At 38.5% G+C, this 17,516-nt stretch overlaps 1 protein-coding gene across 1 annotated transcript in view; it reads left to right on the forward strand.

Moving 5' to 3' along the window:
• Fili (Fish-lips) overlaps window positions 1–17,516 on the forward strand; it is an 82,263-nt gene that overhangs the window by 46,969 nt on the left and 17,778 nt on the right. The window contains exon 2 of the mRNA XM_017163433.2: window positions 9,012–9,105. The gene's annotated coding sequence lies outside the window, so the exon portion shown is untranslated. The remainder of the gene's footprint in view (window positions 1–9,011; window positions 9,106–17,516) is intronic.

Here is a 17,516-nt window from a genome sequence, read left to right on the forward strand (position 1 = left end):
TGGTTGGTGATTGAGGGGCTCCCTGTGAGTCGGTTTGCCAGTCAGTCAGTCGGTTTATTTGCCGCTTCAATCACTGTTGCTTCCACTCGGCAGCTGAATAAACTTTGATATTTTATGTAAACATTTTCTGGTTGCAGCAGCAACAGCACATATTTTCCCACATTTTTCAGCTTGAATTACAGCATATTTCTACACATTTTAGATATATATATTTATTTGCTTCCACATTTGTTTTATGTATTTTGTCAATTTCGAGGGAATTGGCAGTTGATGTGCGGCATTTGTTGAACATTTTCCATTTATTTTGAGGTTTTTGAGAGCAGAAAAGATGAGTTTGTAATTTATTTGATGAGTGAAAGCCATCTGCAAATGCACAAACAAAGCTTATTTTATGGAGTTTACTAATTTATTTCTCTTACTTTTGCTTTTCCCTTGTTTAATTATAAATTTTAAAATTCAGGACAGCACTTCTTCCCTCTTCTTGTTTCATATTTAATCAATTAAAAAACTCTCTCTCTCTCTCTCTCTGCTGTTATTTTTCTTGTTAAAAAAGCTGAAAACTAGACAGGGAAGGATGACAGGCCCCAAATGCACATGGAGACCTCTCCTTTCGAGTGGGGAATTTTAATTTGAAAATAATAATGAAAAAAAAGCTCCAGCCACACCCGCTCTCCCTGTTTCTCTTCCTTCTGAAGCCTGACAATGACATGAAATTGAAGCTCTGTCTGGTTCGTCCTTTGTCTAATTGTCGCCCCTAAAAAAACGCACCACCCACCGTTGTAATGCAGTCCCCAAGGTCCTTGGAGTGCATGGAAAAATGCTCGCATATGTTGCGCCTTTTTTTTGTGCAAGGAGGGAGTTCAAAGGGGAGGCCATTCTGGAGGGGGTGGTGACCTCCCCTACCCATCTTCCTGCGCCCGGTGTGCGTGTGGGGTTTGAGTGCGTGTCTGTGTGTTGGCAAACAAATTACAGCTGCTATTTTGAAATCATTTGGGGCCATAATTTAGGTGTGTGTCCTTCTCCTGCTCCTCTGCCCCCCCGCCTTGCGTGTGTGTGAGCTGTGCCCTTCAAATGGTCAGCGTGCTTGTTGGTTTTCCCTCTCTCACCCCCCTTTGTGAGGGATCCTGGGGAAATGCTGGAAAAAGCGTTAAATGGTTTGGGGTGCGTCGGCTGTCAAAATTAATTTGAGCAGCAAACGGATGCAGCGCCCAAAAATAAATACAGCTGGAAAATGGAAAAAGAAAATAAATGATAAATGTAACAAATATTTGTAGCTCAAAGCTTGTGATAATTTTAATACATTTTAGGATATTAAGTACGGGAGTTACTAGGGTTTTTATGAAGGTAGAAGTATATAAACTGCTTAAAAATAATTGTAAAATTTTAATATGTATTTTTATTTAATGGAAATTATCTTAGAAACTATAATTAAGGCAAGGAACCTAAGCATTTTCTTGAAAATACAACAATATAAATTAATTTGAAGCAATATTCATATTTTCGAAAATAAATATTAGAAAATAAAATTAAATATATATTAAAAAGAAAAGAAACTTTTAAGTCCCTTTAAATAATATATTTAAATATTTTTTTCAATTTAAATATAACTACAAAATAATTTTTTCAATCAATGAAGTACTACATTTTCTCCTTTATAAAATTTCATATTTCCTGCACTCCACTGTACCATATACTAATACTAAATATGTGTTACCTTTTCCTTTTACTTATTTTAACCTTCCCAAAACGCTTCACCATTTTATCCCATATTTAGTACCAAAATAAACCCCAAACAGTTGTATTTTTTATTTGTTTATTTCGCTGTCTCTGGGCCCATTGGCAATAACAATAAGAATAATAGCGAGAACAAGTGCAAAATGTTGTGGCTCATAAATCAAATATGTAACATCAGATCCACCTATATACACATGCATATATGTCTGTACATCAGGTAACAACAACAACAACAACAAGAACGTTGGGTGAAATGGGAGAAGCTGTGAAATTTTCGCTTTTCGTGTTTAGCATTTCAATTGGAAAATGTGCGCACATTTTTGCAATGAAATTCAGACTGAGAATTTATGCTATAATTTTTTTGTTTTATGTGCCATTTTTTTGTTAAGAGGGCGTGGCAAATATATTGGCATACATTACACACACACACACACAATCATTTTAAGTGTTTGCTTTTGTTTTTTTCGGGTTTCTTTTTGGGAAATGCATTAACATTAATGTTGGTCTGTTTTTTCATTACACAAAATTATTTAATTTCCTGCAGGCGGCACGCAATTTGATGAGCAAACTGACAGGCAGCCCCCGGAAAAGGGGGCGGCATGTGTCTGTCTGCTGATGATGATGATGATGATGATGATGATGATGTCCTGTGAAAAGTTTATGATGCTGCTAACCGTTCTTTGCCCTCTTTTCCTGGGAATTTTCTTCCCTCTTTTTTTTGCTGCGGAAATTCCCGCGCTACATCGTTTTTTTCCAACGTTTATTTAACGTTTATCGGGGGCCAAGTTAATGACTTATGTGGGTCATTAGCATTTCAGGCTGACTAAAGGCATGCCATCTTTGCTCCAGAGGAATTTACAACAAACTTTAAGAAGGGAAAAAAATTATAAGAAATTCTTTTTAAAGAAGAAAAGTATTTTCTGCAAAAGATAAAATTATTTTGTTTTTATTTAAGCTCCTTTTCAGCTCACTCTAAGAGCTTTAAGACTTTTTTCCTGTGAGTTGTAGTGGAAGTTTAATCCAATTCAGGGAAAATGCTGTGTATATTCAGACTGAAAATTTTTAAATAATTTATTTGAGCTTGTTTTTGCCTCGGAGAGCTCTTTAAACTTGTTTACCAGGAACTTCAGAGGGGGAGTTCATTTTTAATAAGTATCTTGAAGCTTTTTAGTGGCACCTAAAATTGCTAAAATTATTTAAAAAATTTCCTTAAAATCTCTTAAATAGTTTCTAGTCTGAGAATATAGTTTCAAGACACCTTATCATATTTATAAATAATATAATCTCCCTTTTCAATCCCAATTTTTAACTCTTTCTATCCAATTTAAATCTATTTAATTTATTTTCGATAAAAATTGCATGTTTATTCAATAAAAGAACCCTGGCAAAACACATCCTTGGGCGTTGTGTGACATTCAAAAAGTGCATTCACTTTCGCGGCATACAGAAATCTGTTTGTAATAATAATCATCAAAAGCAATAATCTCCCAGCTCGGTGGGAGTTCCCCCTGTTGTCATGTTTTTCGCCCTCAGTCGGGGATTGATATGATATATATAAAATTGCATTTATAAGCAATCATGGCAATGCCAACAGAAATATGAAAAGACATCGCCACTTGTGCACTTTTCCCTTAAAAGGGGTTTCCCTATATGCAAGGAGTTTCCTCTTGAATTTTTTTGAGTAGGAAAAAGGGTAGAGACTCACTTCACACCTACGCACATGAAATCGAAACGGAAGTGTGGTGTGACTCCTTTTCAGGAAATGCATTTTGGCCTCCGTCTTCGTGTTCCCTTTTAGTGTCAACTTGCCACCTTTTCCTGCTTACTGCCACAAGTATTTGGCGCCATTAAAATTATTTTCTTTTTATTTCCCCACATTTTCTCCCCCAGTTTTTTGAGTGAAATGAGAGGAGACAAGTTTTATGCTTGTTTGTCGGCTGCCTGAGGGCGTGAAATGTCTGAGTTTGGAAAATAAATTCCCCCTTAAGGTGACACATGTGATGTGTGACTGGGTCTGGAAAAGGTGAAGGGACTCTTAAGGAGGGAACAAAGGCTTCAGAAATTGAATATTCTGTCAAGATTTTGGATTTAAATAAATAAAAATAATATTTATAAAATAATGTAAGGCATTTCTCTAGCACTTTATAGCTTTTAGAGTCACTATTTTCCACTTTTCCACCTCCAATTTCCATCTCTCTTAATTCATTCAACTCTGAAGAGAACTCATTAGCAGTTATACAGCATCTATAAAGTCGCTTGCAATCAGGAAATTGCCTTTATGACTTCTGCTCCATTGATAAGCGCTAATGAAACTATTTATATAGAGCCTCCTGGAGCAAAAGCTGTTCCAGCAACTTCAGTTTCTTCTGTCTTGTTTTAACAGCTCGTTAACAGAGTCTTCTCCGGGGGCCGAGGTGGGGGATTCTGCATCTTTCAGAAGCTGCTTAAAAGCCAATCCAAAAATAAGTGGATTTTTGAGGCATTTAAAAGCCCAAAGTGTCAGTCTGTCAGTCAGCGAGGCACTTGTGCTCAATCAGCGGGTGAAAAGTATTCTGGAGGAGGAGTTGGAGTAGAGGGAGGAGTCCAGGTTATGGAGTGTGTGTGTGTGTGTGTGTATGTGGGCGGGTGTCTGCTGAAAGGGGGCGGGGCTAAAAAGACCCATAACTCAAATGAGACGAGGAGCAGTAGAGTCCCTAATGAAGTGTCCCAAAGTATCTGTTAATAGGTGAAAGAAATGAAAAAAGCTGAAGGAAAGGTCTTAAAAAAAATATTGAAAAATCTAAGGAATGTAAATAAATTAATAAAATATTTTAATGATAATTCCAAGTAAGTTTAGCTTCGTTTTTAACAGAGAAAATTAATGTAAATAAATTAAAAAATAAGCTTAGCAAGCCTGAGCAACATTAATGTATATTGCCGCATCCATAAATGTTATTCTTAGCTTAATTTTCCCATATATTTTTCAGAAATATTAAATTAAAGTGTTCTGTATATTTTACACCAAAAAGAGCAGAGTAATTAGGAAATTTTGTTTAAAATAACGCTTAAAGGTATCTCAAAGTCGGGCCTATTTTACAGTAGCTTCTCCCTCCTGGTTTTTTTTCCATACATCTAAACCTCCATTTTATGGTCAGCATTAAAAAGAATCTTTTCCTTTTTTTGGTTTACGAAAACGGTAGACGAAATGCCAAAAGCTTGTTAGGAGGAAAAACGCTCCGCTTGGCTGCGAGTGGGGGAAGCATTTACATTTTGACTGCTGCCACTGCTGCTGCTGCTGCTGCTGTTGATGCTGCCCCTGAAAAGCAGTATCCACATCGGCATCTCGGCATCAGCATCATACCACATCAATCAACGGCACTGGGCAACATTAAAATGGTAATTTAAAACCGCGAGAGAAGCCTCGGGACACATCCGCGGAGGAGACTGGGCGAACTCATCATGCCGACGTTTTAATGATTGGCCGCTGGCTCCTTTCTATGCTATGCAAATGGCATCCTCCTCCCATTGCCACCCTTTTGCCCACCTTGAACCTCCCCCCCGAAACTGACTCGTAAATCAAGGTTGCAACACCTAACGCAACCTGAGGGAAAACCCTGACGACGACGACGACGGAAAAGCGAACCGAGTGCAGACGCAGTAAAGTGTTTTGAGAAATGTCACCCGTGGGGCGTTTTTGTCATTTCAAAAAGTGTTCAATCAACTGTCAGCATCCACAATGCCCCCATACGCCACAGATTGAATATATATCTCGGAGAGATAGTGGAAATATATAGAGAAACTTTGAAGGTAGCCAAAGGAGGTAGTCTCAGGATTTAATATCTGATTAATGAAATTTATTCACCTGTTTAACCTGCTTAAATTAAGCATAAATACGCGAATAATCCACTGTATTGTCCACTACATCTCCTAGATAATTAACACCCTTCCTTGCACCCAATTCCCGGCAGCAGCAGCTTTCATCGCGGGCAATTAGCCATTCATAACTCATGCAAACCACTTGAGCGGCATTTAAAATCCGCTTAGCTTCGGCTTTTGGTCCCCCCAACTAAATCACAGCACAAATGACCCACAAATGAAGCTGAAAATATGAAAAGAGCCCCCGAGTACTTAGGGTGCCCACGCCCACGCCGAGTGTTGGGTTTCTCAAGACCAGCAGCGTTAGTGGATTCTTTCTCAAGTGTCTCGTATGTCCAACAAGGGGGCAGGGAGGTTCAAGATCCCGGTCTCTGAACCAGTTAGCTGCCACATTGAACTGAACTTTGAATTAAGTTGAGCGGCTTCCGTCATAACAAACACTTACTCTGGTACTCCCCCTTTGGGTAACCCAATACCTTGGGCGAGTGAGAAACAGTTTCTCAAGTTACCGCCGTCTTGGAAAATATTATGATTTCACTAGGGCTAAAGTTTAATTAGTTTCAGGGAGAGAAACAAGTTAAGAGGGGTTTTCAAACAATTTATACAAGTCCCCCAAGTTCCCATTAAAAATAACCTTCATTTCCAATGCATCCAAAATCTAGTAACATGAGGGACCACCTCACATCCTAGAGAGACACAAAAGTTAACTGGCTTTGGGAGTTGAGCCACGTTCCCCAAACAATTTCGCCTTCTCGGGCAATTATTTGTCTAAAATAATTGCCAATTGGTCGCTGGAAAATCACACAAAAAAAAAATGTAAAGAATCCTAGAGACAATGCAGACGAGACATCAAACAATCAAAGAGCTGGGAGGATCCAATCCGTCTGCTAACTTTGACTTCTGTTTGGGGAAACAGGGAGGAGAGAACCCGAAGCCTGGGGGACTCGCCAATTGTTACCGCTGCTTGTTAGTTGTCCAGCGATTTCCGCTTCCGCTTTGGCCAGCAACGGTGTCTGGCATTGAAATGAAAACAAAGCCACAATGCCAGCGAGTCAGAGTCAAAGTCAAAGTCAAAGCCAGTCGAGAAAAAGGAGTGAATTGCCGAGGACACCGACTGTTGACTGGACTGTGGCGAAAAAGGATTTTCGCAAAGGGCTCTAAGCCATCATTGGCATTTTATTAATAGCCAAAAGGATGGTTGGTGGCCAGGAGGGAGCCCTTTTGCCACCGAATTTCTGCTGCGTGGCTGCTTTTGGCATTCATTTCGAGAATAAACCCTAGACGCCTTTTGTCTGCGGGGTCCTTCCGAAACAATAACGAAACGTGCTGTTGGCTCTCCAAAAAAAAATAAAAGGGAATTTTTATTTGCCGTCTATCGGCATTATTGACTTTCGGGTTCTCACCGTCAGCTGTGACCAGCCCGAGAATTGGGAGACCACAAAAAAAAATATATAGAGAAACAGGACCTCTCCTGGCTACGGCGTCTGCGGTTTCCCTGCGAAAATAGAAGGTTACATAAAAATAATATTTCTCGCTTTTGTGTGTGTTTGTGTTTGCATTCCAACTTTCGTTTTCAATTTACGGGGATTTCTTTGCGTCTGGGGCCCCGCCCCTCCATCATAAACAGGGCGTAAAATGCACCTGAACTGCAGACACAATGGGCACCACATAAAGCCCATGAAAAGGGCAAGTTAAATTGAAAAATATATATGTGAAAATAATGATAAAGAAAATAAGGAATAGGGTAGAAAATAAGGGAATGCTTTGTGGTTAATGAAAGGCTTTTATTGACCACACTTGTTGGGGCTTTAATAGGAAATATTAATGTAGAAAATGTAATCAAAATGCTTAGTTGCAGCTTAAAGAGCTTAAAAAGAATTTCAATTGGTCAAAATATATTTAAAAATTATGAGTAAAGTTTTATCATACATTAGAAACCCCTTAAAGACCCCAAAATATTATTTAAAATTTAATTTTCCCCATTTTCAAGGCCCCCAAGTCAAACCCCTTTAAGCCAGCGCCTCTCATTTCATTGCCCCAAAAGCCAACTTCTAAGTGGTTACATTTTCAATTGCCGCTCGTTATAATCGTATCTCGGTGTAATTAGAATAAATGATGATTAAAATCATTAAAAAGTTGCGCTCAAGCGCATAAATTTCCAGCATAATTCGATTGCCGGCGATGAGTTTTAATCAAATTGCCAAGAGAATTCATGGCAGCAGACACAGCGTCCTCGGTCCTCGGAAGTCAGTCAAGGACCGCAGAGCTCATCGATTACATCTCAAACGGATGGTGGCACAGGGAAAGTCGGAGAAGGATGTGGCTGCTCCTGTTGTCGGCTTAGTGTTTTCGAGTGTGGCAAATAAATTGACATTTAGCTGTGCGTGTAACAAGATCAAGTATACGCCATGCTGCCAGCGCGAAGATGACGTAACTCTAATTTGGCAGCAAAGCGAGTATATGCTCCTCATTAATATATAAAAGGAGAGGCGGGCGGCTTTGCTCTCCCACTTCTTTGGCAAACACTTTTCCGACATTTTCCCGTCGAACGGAAACCCAGCTGACAGCAAAGCAACCAGCAAGCCAGCCAGGTCAGGGCAGGGAGTACGTCATGTTGCTGCTGCTCCTGCTGCTTCTTAGTGCAAAAAGTGTTGCAGGCAGCACACAGGGAAATCTATAACAAGCCACCTGACATTCTGATGTGGCGATTAGTTTGTGTCCTGATTGTGTCCTGTTTGCTGTGGTCGTTCCTTTTAAAGTGCACTTGCTGGGGGGAAGGGTAAATAACAGGGTTGGAAAAAGTTCAGGGAAGGAAGAAAGGGGATAGGTTTTGTAGGGAGAGGATATACAGTGTCTATAAAATATATTTAAATTTACAAAAACTAAATAGTGCCCTTAGAATTTTGTTAATTTTTGTTACAGTAATTTGAGTACAGCAAATATATAATTTTATTACTTTTTAATCATAACTTTTAGGTCTTAAAATTTGTATACACCGATTTCTATATATTCTAAATTTATTTTTAAAATATGTCTCAACATTTTAAATCCCCCTTTTTTTTTGCAACCCTGCCAAAGTCTGGCATGCGTGCCTTTTTTGAGATGTGCAACAGCGTGTTGCATGTGCTGCATGTGTGCAACAGCAACTTCTTGTCCAATCTGAGTTAAGTTAAGTTGTTAGCCAGGCCGACAGTGATGAAAACTTTGCTGACAGGCCGAAAGTTCATAGCAAATTGGTTACTTAACCTGGCCAACAGAGAGAGAGAGACGATATGCGGGCTAAAACAATCGATAAAGTTATCGGTGCTATCAGCTGCATAGGCAAAACTGTACCGGAAGAGAGAAAAAGGCTCCCCTAGACACTGTCTGATCTCAACTTTTCCATATTATCTGACCTAGATTTTCCCATTTTTTCCTTTCAGAGCGATGCTATAATTGCCAGCAGGCAGATAGACAGAGAGACAGACTCCCACTGGAGGACACTCCATCGTCATCCAAAGTCCCATCCGCACCCAGGTGAGTTCCAATTACCAATCCCATCCTGCCTCAACTCGACGGGAAATGCCATATAAAACCAATTTTGTGGCCCTCGCTCACCTGTTGAGGCCTGGCACCGGGCTTAAACAAGTTTTTCATCAAATTTCCTGGTCAGAAAGAAGGCTCCGGGTGGGTGCTGGCTTTAATGCAACACGGAAATGCCAGAACGGAGCTCTGAAATTTGCCAAAAGCTCTTTCCATTTCCGCACAAAAAATATGCACAGAGAGAGGGGAGAGAGGAAAACGGAAAGGTAAATAGGGAAATGGGGAAATAAGGAACCGGGGGGAAGCCAAGGAAAGGTAAAAGTAAAAAGTCCAAACAATGTAAAGCTGCTAAAACGCTTTAAGGGCCCAGAAACTCTCTCTCTCTCTCTCTCAACAGTTTCCCTTTCTCTCTATCTCCACTTCCGCTACTTTCTAGTTCTCTAGCGAGAAAGTTTTGACAAAAATTTAATTAAATCCATGTCAAAGTCAGGTGGATGTGGGCCAAAAAAGTGAGCAACAAGTCTGCAAGAATTTCTATAAAAAAAGTAAAAAGTATTTGCTGAGTGTGTCAGAGAAATAAGCCGATTTTCCATTGGCATTCGGTAAACGTAAATAAATTTATATAAATACTGCATCAAATATGTGTTGCCCTGGCAATGCCCCTCTCTCTCTCTCTCTTTGCTTTGACTAAATAAATTTAAATTACATTTACGTGCTTCCCTTTTGCAGTCCGAAGGGGGGAATCCCACATGAATAAATAAATTTTATGCGTAAAAATAATTCAATTATAGGCATCGTGTGTGTGAAAGGAAAGGAACCTACCCGAATTTCCCCCTATTTTTTACAGGAGCCTCTTTGTGGCTGTCGTTTCCCTGTTATAAATATAAATTGCTGTGAACATTTTTTTTTGGGCTCCGTTCATTGATTTTCATTGATTTTGCTTTTGATTTATTTTTATCAGAAGCAAGGCCTTACCTTGATGGAAATTCAGGCTTTTAAAAGGGTAAATTGAGCCTAAATCGATTCACCTGCTTTTAAATAAATAAAAGGAGCTTCTTTATTCAGAATTTTCCTAGAAAAATTAACTCTGACTACGATTTTCCCTTTCGCCCAGTTCTTAGTCCCATAAATCACTCAAGCTAAACTCAACAGGTGGCCGGGAGTCAAGCCCATTTTTCAACTTGGCCCCTCGCCATTCAATTAACCATCGAATTTATATATATAGAAGTGTGTGTGTGTGTGTGAGGGAAAATTGAAAGAAAAGCTGGGAAGGAGAGTCAAACGCCCTCTGAGAATCGAAGAGTTCCGAAAAACCTCTCTCTGGTTTTTGGCTGCCAACTGCAATTAAAAGGCAATGAATTCAGATCTTTCTTTCTTTTACTTTCTTTTTCCTCCTGGAAACTCCTCCTATTTTCACCGCCCACTATGTGGGGGCGTGGCTGGAAAACACTTGACCGAAATTGTGCGCCAACAGCTGGCCTTAAATGGTGTCGAAGGGAAGTGGAGAATTTTATTTCATATTTTTTTCTGTAATTTATTTATCTGCAAAATGTTCCATTAGTTTTTATATTTAATTTTTTATCATATATTTTTCTCTTTAAAAAAATATTTCCACATTTCTGTTGTTTCTAAGAATTTCATTTCCCAACTTTTTCTCCGCCTCCTTTCCTTTTTTTTATAAAATTATTAACATGTTAATTCTCGCCACTTATTTAGCTGCCAATTAATAAATTTTCCAAAAATTCCTTGCCCCTTTTTATTTTCTCATTTTCTTTTCCATTTTCCCCCTGCTGAGAGCCCTGCTCTAGATGTGTCTCGCATATTAATGAACATTTGTTTTTCTTGCCGGAAAATTTTTAGTGGGGGTGAAAAGAAAATTTATGGGCTCAGGTTAAATTCCAGGGATTCTTTTCCATTCGGTTCTGTTCATTTGTTAAATTAATTTATGTTTGTTTGTTGACCGTAAAAATTTTTACAACATATTTGGTGGGTTAAATTTATATTAACCCTTTGGAAATATGTGGAATTTATAGTTCAGTGACAGGAACTTATACTGTGTGTTGGGCAAGATTTAAAACAAAAGCGAAAAACATAAAGTTTGGGGTCTCCTCTGCACATTCACAACTTAATTTTCTGCCACATTAAATTCGACTTTTCCCTACTCTTCTCTTGTCTCTGAGCTATATGTTTTCCCGACCTGACCCACTCACATTATCTGGGGTCCAACTCCGATTCCACCGCACACACATATGTAGTATAGTCCGCCATAAATATCCTCCGAGACACGCCCACTCCCTGAACTTTGACCCAAATTGTGAGGCTCATTTGCATAGTCCCGTGTCCTGGGCGAGTGTGAGAGACTCGAACCGAAAAAAAGGAGCCTGAAATAGGGACTCCCTTGGAGTGAATTAAATATGAAATCTACTCAAATATTTAACTGGACCAGGAACTTGCCATATGTAACCCCTCCCAGGAGGGCAATCCTACAAAACAAAGACGCAGAGCGGAGCAAGGACTCTAATTGTTATATGTTTATCCGCAAAGTAAACTATGAAAAGGACCCAGGCAGGACCTACCCCAAAAAGTATAGATATGTTGCCTTTTCAGGCTTTTCCACGCTGACTTTGGCCATTTTTTAATGTTCTAGGGACTCGGAACCCAGGACTCTGCACTCCCGAAAATGTATTTCACTTCATTTTTTATTTATTTCGGTGTGTGTGTGTGTGTATACAAAAAAAAAAGGTTTGCGTGCCAAATTATTGTGCCAGTGGCCTAAAGTTTGCTTCCTTTTTTTATTATTCTTTTTTTTTTCTACCAACTGCCTCATTTATTTCCTGCTCTCCTTTTTTTTTTTTTGCCTCGAGCTTGGGGCAGCAGCCAAAAACGCAAAGTGCGTTGTACTCTTTTTCCTGCCACCAACATACATATACATTTCCCCCCAAAAAAATATCGATTTTTAGAATGTCCAATGCGGCGTATGAGCGATTTCTAGAGGTAAAGGCTTGAATATTTAAGAGGGAAAAATATACCAAGCTAGCAGACTGGGAAAGTTAAGGTAACTTGATCGGTTTATCCTTGATTTGGTTTGGATTTAATGGGAGGTTTTATTAAGGTAATGAATAGTCCTAAAATATGCTTTCTTTTCCCTTAAAAACTTTACGTTTTTCTCCTAATTTTCTTCATAATTAATTTCTTTTAATTCTCTCTAGTTTCCTTTTATATTTTTTCTAATTTCACCAATTTCCGATTTTATTTCCCCCTATCTGTTTCGCCATAAAGTTTCCTAGTCTTGAGTGCTGCAGCTTCTATATCATCTGAGGCTTAAGCTTTTAGCCTTTTTTCCCACTACCACTTCCTCTTGCACTAACTCAACTTTATCCTGGCCATAACATGGCACAATAAAAACGAGTTAAGGATCTCTAAACCATTTTAAACATTTAGTGCACCGCAGCAGCAGCAGCAGCAGCAGAGGAACTGCATATAAAGATAAAATATTTCATTTGGCAGCCTCCTCACTTCTTTTTTCTAGCCAGGACTTAATGCAATTGTCGCATTATTCCTCTTACTTCTCCGTCTAAAATATATACACAGCGACAGATGTATATATATATATATTTTTAAATACCTCTGTCGAGTGTTTTGTTGTATTTTTGGTTTTTATTTTGCCGCATGGCGTCTCGTCTGGCGTCTGCCACGGCGTCTGCAAATTCAGGGGAGAAAAAAAGGGGGGAACTAGGAGAAAATGCTCGGGAAAACGCAGGCAGTTTTTTTATGTGTGTGTGCCGCCTCGGGTCTCTTGGTTATTAAGCCATTTTCCTGCTGCTGCTGCTGGTGACTCCTCTCTGCGTTTTTATTTTCTTTACTTTTTCTGTTGCAAATCAAGCAAAGTGTTAAAAAAAAAGAGGACAAAAATTAAATTAAATTAAAATTCTTGGCCAAAGGCGAGTGCTGTATCACATGTGCGCAAAGTTTGCCATTTTCCCAGGCCAACATTTGCAGTTTTAGTTGATGGATTTTCTTTTTTCTCTTTTTTACTTTCTTTAATTGGCAGCTTTTTTGGAAGGATTATTTATTCTAAAGAGCTTAAGCTCTTGTTTAAATTCGAGAATATATTTAATAAAATATTTTTTAAAGGACATTTTAAATATTAAAAGAGTTTCTGCCAGGAATAAAACAAAGTTTACTTGATAAATGTTCTTATTTATTTATTTATCGTTGGTTTTTGCAGCCAAAAATGCACTTTGGCAGGACATCTTTTTCGCTGTTTGGCTGTCCTTATTTTATTTAGTTTTTATTTCTGCTGGCAGCCACTAATTGAACAAGCTTGGACGACCGACCGACCACTCACTTTGTCACCAGAGTCTGACCGAAAAACTAAACACAACAAAACTCTTATTTGGCTGCCAGCACAATTGCATTAATTATGCGTGAAGTGGGATGGAAACGGCTGCCAGAAGAGCCTAGGAAAAGCGTTGGGAAAACTGCTGCCACTGCACTGTGCGGTGACAACAGCAATTCATCTTTGATGGGAAAACGCCGGGGAAAAACTCAGCCAGCCGCCGCGCCGGAGACAATTTGTGCGTGCAAAATCTGGGAATTCATTTCTTTGTTTTGCATTTCGCCCTGTGTGTGAGTGTCTGCGAGTGTGTGTGTGTTTACCCATCCAATAAGTCTAGGCAGGAGGTACTGGGGGGGCAGGGAAAAGACCAGCAGAGAGCCGGAGTGGAGGCCGAGGCCCACCACAGTCTGTGGAAGAGGAGCAAATGCTAATCTTGATAAAAATAAACGCACTCGGGCACGTTGGGGCACTGGAAAAAATATTAGGAAGTGATAAAGAAATGTCTTTAAAGTTATTTTACAATAAATTGTGTTGAAGAATTTGATAAAGAATATTTTTAAAATATTTCGGGATTTATAAGACCTTAAATATAAATAAATATTAGGTCTAAGGAATTTATTAATTAATGTTAAAGCATCTTAAGGAATTTTAGGGATATGTAGAATTTTTAATTTTAATAAATTACTTCGCTAACCAATTATTTATTATTATTTTAATAAAATAATACATAAAATAGCGAAATAGGGAAAGGAAAACTGGGACTAAATATTTTCTGAACCAATATTACTTTATTGTTTGCCTTAAAAAATATTTAAAAATATTTATTATATACCTTTCAAAGGCTTTAATATTAATTTAAATATTTATTAATTTTTTCCCCTTACTTTACTTATTTTCCCTCAGTGTAGGGTTTGCTACCAGTGGAGTGCAAAGACGGCATCTCACGTTTTTCGTCGCATTTTCAATTTGCTTGGCATTTGCCTTTTTTTTTGCTGGCCATTGTCAGTCAGAGAGTGCCACCCCCTAGCCCCACCCCGGACTTACCCCTCCTGCCACTGCCACCTAAGTGAATATTAATATTGACTTTGTGTGCTCTCGCTCTCCGCATAGTTCACAAAAGTTTTTCACCTTTGATTGCTCCCCGAGTTTTGCAGCTTCCTCTTCTGCTACTGCTCCTGAACCCTGACCTCACCTCGGATTCTGTCCCCCATGACCCCGACAATTCCCCCGATTGCCATTTGTGGCCTTTAAAGTCAATGGCATGCTCAGCGGTTCTCTTTGCTGGAAAATTTATGTGCAAACTTTATGCGTGGCGCGCAGAGTCCTTCCTCCAGCGTCTCCTCCTGCGCTTTTCCTTGGAAAAACTCGTCGCTATTTCTATTATCAGCATTTGTTGCTCGACTCCGAGCAATTTTTATGGCAGTTAAGTTCAAATGAGGAACGTGGGATAAGAGGATGCCGCACCGCCTCGTTTCGGGTGTCACTGCTCGAGCTCCAGTTTTTCCCGGAAAACAAGCTCACCTGAACCGAAAAAAAAACTGGAAGATATATACAGACTCCAACAATGTCAATATAATTAAATGAAGCTTATAAAACTGAAGAGGAGGTGGAATTTCACGGTGTGTGTGTGTGTGTGTGTCCTGGGAAGCACCTACAACTTTGTTGATTGGATTTTTGGTTTAGCTGCAGTCATAAACCGAATGAATATGGCGGAAGTGCCAGCGAAACAGGAACAGGACAGGGCCTAGAGAGACAAGCCTAAATGAGATGAGAAAATCCGCCAAAGGAAATCCCAGATTATGGCCAGCTTAAAGTTGTAAGCCCAAAAAAGAAAGAGACTTTCTAAGAAGAAAAAGAAGTGTTTATTAAATAACTGAAATATTTTCTTCAAAAGATTGGTATTTTGATAATTTAATAAAATAGGAAAAAATATTTTTCTTAAAATAGTTAATAAATTTAATATTTTTATACCCTTGCAGTGTAAAATAATTTCACTCAGAAGCTTGTATTAAGGTCAAGGAGTCATTTCCGACCCTATAAATCATATATATTCTTTATCAGCATCAAAAAACGAGTCGATCTAGATAAGTTTGGCAGAAAAAAATTTTTTTTAATATTTTAAAAATTTTATAAGGGGTTACATCGTTAAAAATGTGAAAAATTAAAAAAAAATTTGATATCCTAAAATTTAAAATTCAGTTAACAGATTTTTTAACCTAGAAAAAACTAGCACATAAAAGCTTTTAAAATTGAAATTGTTTGACTTTTGACTTGGTTATGAAGTTTTAAGGTTTGGATTTGTCCCAAATTTTACAGCATTTTCAATACATCCTGTCCAATGTGGCTTAGGTTTTGTTTTTCTAATCCTTTGAGCTATTTATTTCCTCTAAAAGATCCTTAAAAGCCTTACTTTCATCTAGGATCTATTGATCTTAAAGATTCTCTGATAGAAATTTCACATAAACCTGAAGCAAAAACAGTTTGTTGTTTGTAATCCTTAACCCACAGTATTTCAGTATACATATTTTCATTAGTTCCAAGCTAAATCACCTATATTTGGAAATAGTATAATCCCCTTTCTTCACTAACGATGGGTTTGTACCCAAGATCAATCACTAAATAAACTATAAAAACTTCTAAAAAACTCTAAACCTCTCAAAAAACTACCATTTCTTCTACCACATCATCTGACTTGTTCCCTTAGTTTGCAAGCCAAGTTCTAGTTGGCTTTCATTTAATTAACCCATTAAAAATCTCTCCCCTTCGATCTCTCCCCACCCCACCCCTGGCTCTGGCACTCAAAAGGGGCAAACATCGAAAAGTGCAGGCCGCAAACTTTCGACTTGTTGGCGGCCTTTGACAAGCCCCCAAAAAGCAGGGCCAACAATCAACTGCTCCAAGTTTGCTTTCAAAATATTTGCCACAATGAAATCATGACTGTGTATGTGTGTGTGTGTGCTGCCCCCTCTTGGCCACTTATAGGCCTCCACACAGAGCCTCCTTTTTGCTTCTCTCTTAATTTTTTTTGAGGGGGTTCAAAGTTGAGTTCGCTTGGCGTGCGAAAGTTTATTAAAAACTTTGTGTGCTTTTTGCAAACAAACACAAACACACACACAAGCACACACACTCCCCCCTCAAACGTATATATATATATATATATATATTTATATGTATTTGTGTGAAAAAGGAAGAAAACAACAACTGCCATGTGAAACTTAATAATTCACACGGGAGTGAATTTTTCACAATTTTCACTTTTTTCCAAGGGAAAAGCGGAAAAGCAGAGCGGCCGGGACTTTTTTCACCAATTTTATTGAAGCGTAAAATATGAACCAGAACCACAGGAAACTGGCTATCCCTCTCTTTCTCTCTCTTATTTTCTTTCTCTTTCTCTGTGTGCTTTCCACTCTTTGTTGACATTATGAAACCTCAAAAGTTTGCGTTTTGCTTTTTATTATTTGTTTTACAGCTAGTTAGGGCCATTGTTCGCAGTGTAAGAGGGGTTAAAGGCTTCTCTGTATTAGTGTGCGTGTGTGTGTGTGTGTGCCTTTGTATGCAAATCAAAGCCCAAAAGACAGACACTCGCAAGTGGATTTGAATGGCAGCTGTGGCCCCCTTCTATCCTTGCCTTTCCCTATGTAATTTGTTAATTACTTAATTGAGTGTTGCCGCTGGGCAAATATGTAATTTAAGTCAGCTAAATGCGATTCGGGAAGGGGGTTTTTCCTGGGGAAAGAGAGAGTAATTTCGAATTTGTGGCTGCCCAAAAGTATGCTTCTCTAAAACGGATATGTGAGGTTTTCCTCGTGTTGCACTTTCCTTTTAAATTTAGCCATTGAAATTGAACTAAAGGGGTTTAATTTTTGGTAATAATTAGAAATAACAAAATTTAAATATAATTATTGATTTGTTTTCGTGTTTCTAGATTACTTTATGCCTTAGAATTTCACATCAAACTGAGCGGCTGCCCTTAAATTTAATATAACTAGATCAATTAAAAATAAAAGAGAGTATTTAAAAGTAGAATTAAGCAACATATTTAGAGTTTATATTAAAATAAATATTT

This window comes from Drosophila kikkawai, chromosome 2R (genome assembly GCF_030179895.1).
Source record: "Drosophila kikkawai strain 14028-0561.14 chromosome 2R, DkikHiC1v2, whole genome shotgun sequence".
In the NCBI taxonomy this organism is placed as follows: Eukaryota; Metazoa; Arthropoda; class Insecta; order Diptera; family Drosophilidae; genus Drosophila; species Drosophila kikkawai.